Raw genomic sequence first — 12,858 nt, 5'->3', positions numbered from 1 at the left:
CCATGATGTTTACTACCTAATCCTTGACAGAGAAACTCTGCCACTCTGCCCGAAAGACCCAGGGCCATGTCTGCTGCTGTTCAATGACCACGGACCACTGTGGTCCCTGTGGAAAAGGACCTTGGAGGGGCCTGGTTATGAGCCCTGACTGCAGTAGTCACCCCAGAGGTGAGGCAGGAAAGCACAGCCTCAGTTACACACAAGCCCACTGACCTGCTAACCCTGGTATTTCCTGTCTCCTCAGAAAGGAGAAAGCTGTCCCCAGACTATATGCACATGTCAGCCTCCGGGATTTGCTCGGCAGCCACAGGGGACATGGGGGCATGGCCTGTAGGGCAGAGCTGGTGAGGAAGGCGGGGCTTGCAGCCCTGGAAGGAGGCCCCGGGTTCTGGGGCTGCACCCCCTTGCCTGCTGGGGGTTGTCTCCCTCTAACCAATCCTGCTCACTGTTTCTGGGCTGCTACCTACATTTATTGGACCCTAATTAACATCCCTCATGTCACCGGCACCTCAGCTTCTATTCCAGAAAAGATAAACTATGACAGCCACCTGCCCGACTTGTTTGAGGCCAATTAAGCATCTGCTCTGATCTGGTGATGGGCGCTCAGGCATGAGTGGGGGTCGCTTTGCCTGTGAAATGTCTAGATTCACCAGATCCAGCACAGCTGGAGGCCTCCAGCTCTAAAATGCACGCCTCTGTTTTCCCCATTAGAGTTTGAACAACATCTAACAACCAAGCTTTTGCAAGCGTGCAAGGTTTCCCAGAGCATATGAGCACATATCACCCTGTCTTAGAGACGTGGTTGCCGGGCTGCTTTCAGGCCACGCTCTCCCTGCGTTCTGTCCTCCGTGCAAGCTGCAGGAGAGAAGCCTGCTAGGGCTGATGGTCGTTGGTCAATGTGGTCAACTGCCTTGAGGTCTTCGCCACTTAGAGAAGAGTGGGTCACAAGCCTGGAGGCGACATGTCCCTGAGGACGCCTTGTTTTCTTCCTTTTTAAAGACAGGGCTGAGACCTCGCAGCATTGCTAAGGAAAGCTAATAGGGGTTTGTTTTTATCTTTGTGAACCAAAGGATTAAAACTTACAAGTCACATGATTGACTTGCCAGGTTTTGGTTTTTGGTGTTTGTTTTCAAGCCAGAGCTGGGAGAATGTTCTGGTAATACGGGTTTGTGCTGGACACAGAGGGGAGCTGCCTGCTATCTGGACTGGACACTTGGAGACACTCAGCTAGAAGGTTTTCTGGCTCTTGTTGTGTCAGCCAGGTGTGTTACTGCACTTTGTGCCTGTGCGCATCCATTACTGTGTGCATCCATATCCTGTGTGCATCCATTACTTCTTTAATGTTCTTTTTCTTTATTTTGATCAAGCCAAACCCTCTTTGATGGGCATCAATGGCACAAGGAGATCGACTTCATATTATATAATTCTAATTAAATGCAGTTAATTGAAAAACCTACCCAAGTTTTTATTTGGCAGTTTTTATGACTAGAGCTTTCTAATTAAGTAGAATTTCCAAGGGATATTGATAATAGCATTTGGTTTAAAATTGAGAACAAAATCTCTTTACCTCAAGAGAATGAAAGCAGTAAATGGAGACCATATTTCTTTTTCATTAAAGAACAATCATGTTGAATCTGCTCTTAGGAATTTGCAGTGCAACAGATGACAGGTGTAGTTAAGCAATTAGCCTCCAAAGCAGGGAGGCGATGTCAGGCAGCGATGTGGAGTAGATGGTTTGTGAGGAACTGGCTGATTCAGTTAATCCACAAAATCCTTAATTGCTTCAAATGGTTTCAACCTATTCTGAAACTGCACCTACAAATGGAATTCAAAAGTTCCAATTAAAAGATTGCCAGCAGTCAGCATTGGGCTCCGGTGCTTCCTTACCTGTCTTTGCTATTTTTAATCCTTGCCTCTCTAATTGAAGAATGAATTAAAACAAACAAGCAGCCCAAGAGGTGGTCCAATCCTGCTTTTGAAAAGCTCAAAATCCTCTGAGCGGATGAGGATGTTTCCTTAGTTTTCAGACATCCCATCTTCCTCATTTCACATCTCATCTAGGGAGTGGCTAAACATCCTTTGTGTCAACTTTGCCTTCTGAATGCAAAAAAGGAAGAGCTGGAAACATAAGTGACTTAATCATGAGAAACAGAATGAGTTGAAGAGGGGACATCGCTCCCCAGAGGTTTGAGATGTGGGTGGTGCAGGGAAAGAGGACCACCATTCAAAAAACGTGTCAAATGTTCACTGTTTCTTTTGAAATGCAATCAAGACAGTCAGTTTTCATTCATTAAAAAAACTGCAAACTGGGGCCTCCCTGGTGGTGAAGGGGTTAAAGACAGCACTATCAAGCTATCATTGTGGAGCAGACCCCTCTTCTTGTCCATTGCTTCCCCTCAGCAGAGTTTTTCAGAACATCTGCCTGTTCTGCTCCCCACTCTCTCTGGTGAATCCTCTCGCCTCCCTGCACCTCTGGCTTCTACCCCAGTACTTGTATGCATAAAAAAATAAATCTTTAAAAAAATAAAAAAAAACTACAAACTGTATTCTAATTTTCAAGCATTGACTTGGATAAACAAATGGATGACTTACATTGCTACGAATTAAAAAAAAATTACATAACTGGTAATATAACAGAATCACCTAAGCTGGAGATTATTTTATTTCTCTCACTTTCCTTCAGTTTGTTTTGATAGGAGCCTCTAAAATATTAAACGTTGTTATTTGTATTCAGTATCAAAAATTCTTGCTCGAATTTAATGCATGATAGAGTGGGACTGATAGTAAAATAAAAACTGTATTTATACGATTGTATATTTGGTGGATGTTATACCCTATCAAAATATAATAAAGTCATCCTTTCATATATTACAAAGAATAGGAGAGCCTCTTTGAGCTTCAAGCTGTAACTATGGAAACAGCGTAGTCTTAAAAACAATAGCAAGTATTATCAGGATATGAAGTGAATCTTACAGTCTATTTCCAAACATAATAGCCACTTTACAACTTACTGAGTGTTTGCCAAAAAGGCTACTATATAAATATTGATAATTGAATTCAATAATCTCTTTGGCATTATATGGCACTGGGGATGTGACATGCATTCATTAGTATTATCAATTATTGAAATTGATAGCCATTTCAAATATTTTTAAATGTACAAGTATATGTAATAACCATTTTCCTTAAGAGAGGTTTATTTCTAAATATGTCTATTCTATCTATTGCTAAGACACAGTAGTCTACAGGGCAGGCTTCTGATTAAATTACTTTAAAAGTAATTTAAAGTACCTTGTTATGAAATGGACTGAACCTTTAAAAGGACAGAATATCAATGAAAACTTCAGAATGTTTAGTTACCATAGAGCTAATTTCACCCAATTCAATAAAATGCAACATTAAGTATTTATATAATTTTTATGACAGTGACTTATAAAAGATAAGGAAATGGCATTTTCTTAAGATAGAACAGAATCATTCATTTGGCACTAATGCAAGTTCAAGAAGCTATAATTTCTGTATATTCTTTGTGACATGGGAGGTACTTGTTCAAAGAGGGAAGGCCCTTAAGTAGAGGAGCAAGTCTGTATAGAGAGTCAATGATATTTTAAGTTATGGTCAGAATAAAATTTAGCATCATTAAGCTGTTAATGTTAAACTGAGGTCAGGTATGGTTCTATTTTTATGTCATCTTTGTTCTAGAATCAAATATATAATTTTGTTCTAGCTCAAGCTTTTGCAGTTAAGTGCATGCTCTTGTACATAATAATTGCAATTCAATTTACTCCAGATATTTTGCATAAGTTATCTAAAATAAATAACATTTACTTTTATCTGTTCTTTTCCTATGAACCAAACATTATGCTAATAAAATTGAGAAGCAGCACAATAAATAAGTACTTCTGAGATTCAGATAAACTGCTGTTTTAATTAAAACAATTATAAATACTAATGGATTGCTATTTACTATTATGCCTTTGCTAAGAGTTCCCCTGGCCATGAGAAAGTCATTTGAAAAAGCATATTATTGTTTTAAATTAATTTGACTAATAAGACTAGAGGATAAATAACACCAGGAGAGGAAGATTAGGAAGAGGTATGGGAAGTTATTAAAGGAACAAAAGATGGTACCGCCTTTCCTCACATGAGGAACACCTGTCTGTGCCAGCTGTGGTGCTTGGATAGCTTCCCTCCAAGTGGACATCCACCTCCAACCACGAAATGTGGCCTCTTTTGGAATAAGGTTCTCACTGGGAATAATTCAAGTAAGGATCTGCAGAAATGAGATTATCGGGGCAAGAGTATCACTCCAGTGACCAGCCTCCTTAAAGGATGGAGGTGGGGCCCTGGGGTGGGAGGCATGTGAGATGGGAGGAGGCAGAGGAGCCGCAGATTGTTGGGGTCCCCAGACAAAGTGTGAAGTCTGGAATGGTTTCTCCGCAGAGTGTCCGCAAGGAGCCAAGCTCTGCAACATCTGGATTTCAGACTTCACCCTCTCAACTGTGGGAGAAGACCCTTGGGTTGTTATAAGCCCCCAAGTGTGTAGTGGTTGGTTACGATGGCCTCAGGAAACTAACACAGGACTCTATCCATTACCATTTATATTTAGCCCTACTTTCAGCAGATTTCAAAAAGAGGAACACGCATGCAAGCTGACGTAAATGTGTTAATTAGGAATCTCCCCCCACCTTCACACTCATTCACAACATTCACTGGTTTTCAAAATTCATGGGCTTTCTATGTCTCAAAGTACTTTGCATTTCCTACCCAGTTGAAATCTTTAAATACAGAATAAGCTTAAAAACAGCAAAAAAGGAATGGAGTTATATTTTAAACTGGGGTTAGTAGAAGACACAAGTTTCCTTTCTGGTGTACTTATTTCAGTGTCTTACTATCACTTAATTTATTCTGATCTGCATGTATTGTACTCAATGGTATTTTAAAAGCAAGTTCAATATTGACCACTTTCTTGTGGTTGCTAAATAAATTCTCCCAGAAATTCTGTTGTGTTTCTGCATGTTTGTTAACAATGAAATATTTCTAGAAGTTTAGAAAACTAGACCACCCCAGTGTGAGGGACAGACTTATTAGAACCTGGTGTCCCTGTGACTATAAGTCTCTGCTTTAACTGCTATAAAGGAATTATAATAATAAAATGGATATTATAATGCAACGTGTCTGGGAAAGGAATCTCAGGCTCTCAAGGCCCCACAGAGCCTTGCATATGTTTTAAAATTAATTAATTTTTTTCTTATAGTGTTGTGATCCCCATAGTTCTGCCTTCCACCACTGTGTCACCAGTGAGCCTTTTGCATTTATGAGAAATTCGTGCACTTGGATAAACTTTTAGAAAGCAATTTAAAAATTGGCTCTGTGTACATTAAGAATGAACAAGATTCATGTTTCTATATATTGACTTGTTCATATCCTGCTTGTGTCTCCACAGAAAATAAGCCCCGTGAAGGCACAGAACATGTCACTTAATGATGTTCAACTCCTCGTACACGATGGTCTCTTGATGAATATAGGATGCATGAAGGAGCAAGTCTTCAACCCAACTGAATTTATAAAGTGTTTATTGAGTACCTTCTGGACATCAGACAGGCTGTCTGGTGGGGATCAGAGCCAGAGCTTCTGTGAGAACATGAAGACACCGTGATCCAGCCCCACTCCGGAGCCCAGCGGGGGCCTCCTGACCGACATCACCCGCCATGGCAGAATCTTTTATTTTTCAGATCAATTGAGGAACAATTGACAAAAATTGTACCTATTTAGGATATACAATGTGACTATCTGATTTCATATCTATACACTGGGTAATGATTGTCACAATCGATTAATAACTCATTCATCTCATAGGGTATCTTTCTTGTGTGTGGGCAGTGTGAACAGTTAAGATCTACTCAGAAATTCCAAGTATATTCAGAGTAATTAATCCCATGCAGGACCTTCGATCACCAGGACATTCTGAAAGGTTGTACACTTTGCCCTGTGTCTGTCCACCTCCCCACCCCCAACCCTTGGCAAACAGCAGTCCACTCTGTTTTCAGGAGCTAGGCTTAAAGAAAGATTCCACCTATAAGTGAGATCACACAGTTTTTTCTCCCTGTTTCTCATTCATTTCACCTAGTTTAATGTCCCTCGGGCCACCCACTGCTGCAAATGGTAGAATGCCTGTCTTTTAAAATGTTGAATACTATTCCGTTGTATGCATGTCACATCATCCATTCTTGTGCTGATGGGTGTGGGGACTTGAACCCTCTGATTCCTTTTCCAGCTGTTGCATTATAGCATCCATTGTATTATAATAATTCCTTTATAGGTCTTGTCTCCTTTAAGCAATGACATGGATTCTATTCTTTGTGTGTCCTCTGCTTTGTATTGTATCTGACAATTTCACATTAAACTGAGCTTCCTCTTTCTCTCCTATTCCAAACCTGTTTTTTATTTTTTTAGTGACATCACTATAATTTGGCTCATGTTAGTTAAAACATTCAGAGGAGGGCCTCCCATGGTGGCGCAGGTGGTTGAGTGCCACGCTGTGGAGCTGTCCGCAGCCTCTGCAGCGCCAGTTCGATCCCGGCCAGTCGGCGAGGGTCCCACATGGTGCAGCAGACCTCTCCTGCCTCGCCCGCTGATCCCCTCAGCAGTGTATTTCGTCAGTCTGCCTGTTCTGTTCCCCACTCTGTCTCTGGTGAATCCTCTCACCCTCCCTCGCCTCTGGCCTGTACCCCGGTTCTCGTATAAATAAATAAATAAATCTTTAGGGAAAAAAAAATTCATAATAATGTCCTAGTTCCTTAAGCTTTCAACTCATATCTGATTATTCCCCAGGCCAGACTTTAAGTAAATATCTGGCATCCACACTTTGAATTGAGACAATATTGTCGGTAAGTCTATGTGTTCCTTCATTTTTTGGCTACAGAGTTACTGAACTTTAAATCTTTATTTCTGTCAGACAGTGCGTTTGTACATGGTGGCTATAACCAATCCGGAATCTGCATAGTGCCTCTGTCTCTTTAACATCTGCTAAGTAGAGTGGATTATCTGGGACAAGTATTACTAGCCTTTAATTTGTGTAGTGAACTGAGGTGGCACAGGCATTGTTCTGGGGTGACGATATTTAACCTAAGGAATCAACCTCTGTAATACTTCATCTGCCTGTGAAATATCAAAATGGAGGATCTTAATTCTAGAATCTGAGACAAAGATAGCCTATTTGCATGTAGAATAGCATTTCTTTTCACCTATCGCCTTATAGTAGATCACTCACTGTCTTATGGATCCAAAAAATATTCTCAAATGCATTAAATAGGAAATCCAATTTGCTAAGCCAATGAAAGTATAAAAATGACTCATCATAATTAATATACTCTTCATTTCATCACCAGAATGCACAATTTACCAGAACCAGAAAATAAACTGCAATTTTAACACTTATTTTGGAGAAAATTTTGCAAAAATGGTTTTAATTGTGATTAATATTTTGTCTCCAAAAATTAGATTTTTTTTTTTAAAAAAAACAAGGTTATCATTGTGTATAACTGCAATTTCCTTTATTGAGATTTAGAAATATGTGATGGTGTTGTTATAATTTTTAAATGAAAAATTTATTCTGGCATAACTAGATTGACGGAGAATTTGCAAAAATGATACAAAGCCATCCTATTCCTCTCTCCCTGCCCCCCAGTGTCAGCATTTTCCATTACATGGCGCGCCGGCCACCAGCAAGAAGCCCACACTGCCAAGCCTGCCCATCAAGCCCACATTTTTTTATTTGCATCTCACCATCCCCAGTTAATGTCTTTACTTCCTTCCAATATTCTATCCAGGACAACACACTGCATTTAGAACATTGCTGATTTTTGGTAAATAAAATTCTCATAAGTAAATTTAAAATATGCATGTATTCATAAGATTGACTCTAAACATAAACACATTATTGTATAGATATGAAAACAAACCAAATGGGGAACATTAGACGATGTTTAAATGTTCAAGGAAAAGATTCTTCAAATATTTCTAGACTGTGAAATACCTCTTTTCTTCACAGGCTTTATTTTATCATCTCCTTGACATTTCTTTGTAAAAACTTCATCTTCTCAGCTATTTTTAGATATTTTGATATAAAATCTAAGAGCGACTTTTGAAAAATTCGTGAACTGCAGGGGTAAATTCACTTGTTTAACTTACAGAATAAGTGCATTTTAAAAATAAAATAATTTTCTCCTTAGCCCTTGTGATTGCTGAGCTGTAGGTGTCACGATGGTGGCAGGTTCCACAGCCAGTCCCCAGCCGCCAGATTCCTGTTTCACTTCCCAAATCCGAGTGCATTTGAAGCAAAACCTTTTCAATAATAGAAACCCTTAATAATAGAAACTCTTTCTCTGCTCTTAAAAAAGCTGGCGTGAAGGCTGAATTTCAATACATTGGACTTTAAAACATTCCATCTGATGGCTGCATCCCTCTACCTTTGGAACTGAGAGGTTTCCTAGCTTGGCGTGATGGGCAGGGTCCAGGATCGGCCTCCTCACAGGCAGCAGTGCACAACCTGCCTTCCTGGTTTGATGCGGGGTGAGTAGTCGGTGCCCGGAGAGCAGCATCCTACCTAGCTGCCAGGGCAGGGGCGCTTTCTGGGGAGCTGGGAGCAAGCACAGCGGCGTTTGCTTCCATGCCTCCTTCCCTGCTTCAGGTGTGTATCTGAAGGTGAGCGGAGAAGTCCCAGATGGGAGCCACAATTGAGAATAGAATGAACTTCAAAGTGCAGCCACTTCAGACTCTAACAAACGAACAAGGAGTTGTCCATGCACAGATGCCCTTAACAGACAGATGTGAGCATCAGCCCATTTGGGAGTTAGTGCACCGACTCTCTTCAAATAACACACCGGACATTTCAGCCAGTCAATGGCTGCTGTTCACTTGTTCCTTTAAAATAGGGAAACACGGAAAGAGCGAGCATTATTCTTACTGCACCCCCGCCTCGTGCATCTGTCCCTCCAGGTCTCCCTAGAATGAGGGCCTACCTAGGGGTGACTCTGGAGCAGAGCAACTTCAGGAGACTTTTATTTTCTCCTCCAACTGGAGGGCTCTGTTATTTCATTTAGTGTCTGTTTCTTTCAAGCAAGTGCTTAGCAGTCTGCAGCGGGGTCCACCCCCCAACAGCTCATCCACACATGGCCTTCAGGTGCTGAAAGTGTCCTCGGACACCTGCTGGGACAAGCCTGACCGCCCAGCCCAGTGCCTGTCACTGTTCCTTCCCAGATCCCCACTTCCTTTGACATGATGTATTTCAGGCTTCAAGCTGCCCACACAAAGCTGAGACAGACGCAGTGACTACCCTGACCACAGGATCATGACCACTGAAGAGCCGGAGAAGAACAGCTTCCATGTGCTGCTTTGATCCACATAGAAGAGCAAGTGAGGGCAGGACACTTTGTCCAGGAGGCCGTCACGCTGGTTACAGTTCCCATGCGGTGATCCTCCATTAAACCGTGGGGTTTCCTGCGTCTTGGAAGAATCCAGACTTGAAAGAACTCATTTTAAGTTCTTATATTCTTAATTGACACGCTTTTCACAGCCACACCCCTTTATCTCAGCTGGGGGACCATAGCCAGGAGGCTCTCCAGTGTGTGGCTGTTGCAGGGTAATAGCGGGAGGGCACCTTCCCCTCAGCTCCTGATCTCTTGGACTTGGAGGGATATTTTAGATTTTGTTCTTTATAACTAGAACATCGCTACTTAATTTGAGATCCAATTTAAAATTTAAATTTTAACATAACTGATCTAAATATTTTATTTCTAATGTATCATTCATTGTAGATGACTGTATTTCAAGCTCATTAAATGCGTATCCCTTCAGCTTTCTCCCTGTTGTCTCTCCCTGTAGGCTGTGGCCACGGTTTTTGGAAAGAGAGAATGTGGGCTGTGGGGAAGTAAATGTTCTGTCTGTCCCTTGTCACCCACATCTGAAATCAGAAGAATTCTGGCAATATGGACACATTTTAAGCAAATCGAAATCTCGGCCTCTCTCTCTCACACACACACTCTCTCTCCACGCGCACACACACAGGTCCTCATTTTTTTTAAATCAGAACATACATTTTGTACCTTTGCTGCAGCAGTCTCTAAAGGAAAGTACTATTATTAGTGCTGCTTGTAATCTATTTAATAGTGACTCTGGCACAGAAGCAGAAACTGATGTGAAAATGAGTCGACATCAGAGAAAGTCAATCTGAAGATTTGGTGGCGTTTCTTTTAGAATAATTTAAAAACACTACAGTTTGTCAGAGAGTCATTGGTTATTAACAGGCAACTTCCAATTTTGGTATCCAGTAGAAAGGTGCCCATAGAGGTTATAATATTATCAACACCTAAGATTATCTGAGGAATAAACAGGACTGAGCACTGAGCTAGCTGTGATATAACTGGCTTCGTAGACTTGGAATCTTGCAGCCCTTTCTGCAACTGAGTCTGCGTTCCCATATCTTTGGTCTTCCCAGACATTCAGTTTCTCTATTATGGTAGCTGCTCTGCGAATTGGTTTGTATTTGTTTCTGTTTCATTTATTATATGACAAGTAGATATTTCTATATTTATTTTGTGATGAGTAGCTATTTCTATAGATATATATATATATATTTATAATTTTTTAAAGATTTATTTATTTATACAAGAACCGGGGTATAGTCAGAGGCACAGGAGGGTGAGAGGATTCACCAGAGCCAGAGGGGGAGCAGAACAGGCAGACTGATGAAACACACTGTTAAGGGGAGCAGCGGGCATGGCAGGAGAGGACTGTGCACCCTGTGGGAACCTTTGCCGGTGGCCGGGTATCGAACCGGCGCTGCAGAGGCTGCGGGCAGCTTCGCAACCCAGCGCTCAACCGCTGCACCACCAGGGAGGCCCTATTTCTATATTGACCTCACCTAATTCTGGGTGATTTTCGAGGTCATTATTTGTGGAATGTCCAGGCCCACACACAATAACTAGATATCATAGATGGTTTAATAAATCTTTTCAAATTCATTTAGCCCGTTTTCAAGATGAATAGCAAAAACTGAGCATATAATAATCGTTCTTGATGTTTCCATGCATGGCCTTTGCTAAGCAGCCCACATTAATATTTTAAGAGTCTCTATCAATAGCCTAATCCTCAAAAATATGTGAGAGAGAAAACAGCAATATTTTTCTTGAATTTTAATAAATTATTTAAATTCTTTTTATAATAGTGAAGTAAGGAAAACGGACTTCTATGGGATTGTACACAACGGCCTCTGTTATTTCTCCCGTCATCTGAATATTATTCTGATCTTTCAACTTCTTCCCCACTCTCTTTAAAATGATGTTTTATCACGATTCTGTAGACCCCAGGTGACAGTCCAGCCGTGTTCTGCCTCACCTAGAGGTCTAGGGCCCACGCCTGGGGGGCTTGCCATGGGGACCCCCGGAGGCCCGCGGGCTCACAGGGACCCTCAGAGCGAGAAGTTCTGGGCTGGGTGCTACAAGGGTGTTCGCTGAGCTCCAGGGAGCTGTGCTTTCCCTGCTGGTGTGTGAATTTGACGCAACCTTTTAGCAGCTGAATCCCATTTAAGTCACTAGGCTCGCTATTGAACAGCAATCCGCCCCGGATTATTTTTCAAATGAACCGCTTCTCTTTTCAGCATCTCCCATATGATGGTGATGATCATGGTCACTGACGTTTCTGGAATATTACCATGCTAAGCACCTTGCACTTCTTATTATCTCCTTTATTTATTTTTTAAAAAAGATTATTTATGCCTGAGGTGGAGAAGAGGGTGAGAGGATTCACCAGAGACAGATGCGGAACACAACAGGCAGCCTGACTGAAATGCACTGCTGAGGGGAGCAGCGGACGAGACAGGAGAGGTCTGCTGCGCCATGTGGGTATCTCTCTGGCCAGGGATCGAACTCATGCTGCAGTGGCTGCAGATAACTTCCTAGTGCTGAGTTTCAACCCCTTCCACCACCAGGGCAGCCCATTATCTCCTTTAATCCTCCCACGTTTCCACAAGAAAGGGGACTCACAGAGAAGAAATAATCGACCCAAGTCTCAAGAACAGTGGTATGCCATTGATTGGATCCCAGGTCTCTCCAGCTGTCCAGCCCACTTCTTTGCATTTCTCCATCCTTGACACACACAGACGCGTGCATAGCCTGTGCATGAGGCTCCCTTGTCTGGTCTGATATTTCTTGATCTTACACTTCAGTCTCTCGAAGTTCACTATAAACACTAGCTCTGCCACTCCTCGGGACAGACTCCGAGCTTTGCGCTGCTGATGTGTTTGTTTCGCTGGCCTTTCGCACCCTAGCAAGTCAACTATAAAATACTGCACGAAGCCGTCAAGGTCAGAGCCCATGTGGCTGGTGCCCACGCGTGGCAAGCAGCAGCCTCATGGTCGGTTTCTTCATCTGGTGGACACGACCCACGGCTGCTGCTCGGTTCATGCTGTTACCGTAGCAGCAGCTGAAGACCTCGAGAGCTCAGTGCAGGGACACCCGCTGCAGAGAAGAGGCAGGAAAATGGAGAGAAGTTGGATTCCAAAAGAGGTTGTAAGGAAGCGGGGATGGACCACAGGTGAGCTCTGCAGCGATCGCAAGCGGGTCCCTGCTTCCCCAGGGACAAGCAACTCGACGGGAGTGTGAGGGGTGTGGGGGGTGGGGGGGTGTGGGGGGACTTCCCAAAGACAACAGCCAAGTCCATTCAATGTCCACATCTGCGGTGTCCGCCCCGTACAGAAAACACAACGTCTCCCTCAGGGAGGATTAAGGAAGGAAGGTGAGTGAGCGGAAGCCTATCCTCAATTCAAAAGCACCTTGTCGGGCTGAGTGGGATGTGGTG

The sequence above is a fragment of the Talpa occidentalis genome, unplaced genomic scaffold, assembly GCF_014898055.3.
Source record: "Talpa occidentalis isolate TD23 unplaced genomic scaffold, MPIMG_talOcc4v2.1 talOcc4.13, whole genome shotgun sequence".
Lineage (NCBI taxonomy): Eukaryota > Metazoa > Chordata > Mammalia > Eulipotyphla > Talpidae > Talpa > Talpa occidentalis.
This window is presented reverse-complemented; position numbering follows the sequence as displayed.